This window comes from Nannospalax galili, unplaced genomic scaffold, assembly GCF_000622305.1.
Source record: "Nannospalax galili isolate Female #2095 unplaced genomic scaffold, S.galili_v1.0 scaffold127, whole genome shotgun sequence".
NCBI classification, from domain to species: Eukaryota; Metazoa; Chordata; class Mammalia; order Rodentia; family Spalacidae; genus Nannospalax; species Nannospalax galili.
This window is the reverse complement of record NW_008360326.1, coordinates 9,762,437-9,763,698: the sequence shown is the minus strand read 5'-3', so window position 1 is coordinate 9,763,698 and position 1,262 is coordinate 9,762,437.

Here is a 1,262-nt window from a genome sequence, read left to right as displayed (position 1 = left end):
GTGCCTATGAGAAAGAAACGACAAGTTAGCTGTCAAGCAGTGTAAAGCAGTGTCAAGCAGGCTGCCCGGAAATGAGGTTTTGCAGCTGGATATGCTGGTACGTGCCTTTAATCTCAGCACAAAGGGAGACAGAGGCAGGTAGATCTCTGTGAGAACAAGATCAGCTTGGTCCACATAGTGAGCTTCAGCTGTGCTGGGACTACAAGGAGACTCTGTCTCAAAAAGAAAAAGAAAAAGAAAGGAAACAAAGAAAGCACACCCACCAGATATGAGTCTTTGCCAGTGAACAGAGTGTAGCTACATGTGATACCCTCTCTAGTGACTTTATCTAGTGGTTTCCATTATCTTGACAATTATGAAAATACTATTGGTTCAAACAAATGAGAATTTTGCTGAAGTTCCTTGGAGAACTCATGTGTATTAACCAAATAATAGTTCTTGGTCTTGGACTCTCAGAGAGGTAGGAAGCATCTGCAATGAAAAACAGAAGATGAAGATTCTAGAAACTTCCCTTCTATCCTCAATCTTGAGATCTTGACCTGGGCTCTTTCTGGGTCTTTATTTCCTTTTCTAAAATCACATTCTGTTCTCATTCGAATGAAATTCAAAATTTAATCTTGAACAACACCAACACTACACTTTTCAAAGTGAAATTCAATCTGAGTTCTTTGCTCTGGGATCCCTCTAAAAACATCAAGTCTCTCCCAGTGTGTGTTTCCCCAAGTAAGACAGCCTTTATTCCTCAGGCCAGTAATGGCCTTAGCATCAGAAACTGAGGGTGATGCTTCCAGATTTAGTCTTTGGCTTATTACTTAGTTCTGGGCTGAGTTTCCTGGAAAAGAGCCTAGAACTGAAAATGAGAAGACATTGATTTAAATCCTGACTGTGAAACACTGAATAAATTATCAACCTACATTAGTCTTCTGTTTTGTCTTTAGTAAAGGGGCGTAAAAACACTAGCATCAGGAATTTCCTGACAGTACCAAATTAAGGAACACTATGAGAATGCTTGTGAGAATAACAATGGCAAAGAAAATGCTAAGAAGTTTCTGTCAGTGGCTGTGTGCGGTAGTGCGACAAGGTTGTGCCACTTCCAGTGCTCATGGGGCTGAAGCAGGAGGACTGTAAGTCCAAGGCCAGCCTAAACTACAATGAGACTTTGGCTCAAACACTAGAGTATTCATCATTGCTACTTTTTCTTCATCTTACTTTTTGAACTAGAAAATAAAGATAAATGATATTGATTCTGTTCATTTAAAAAT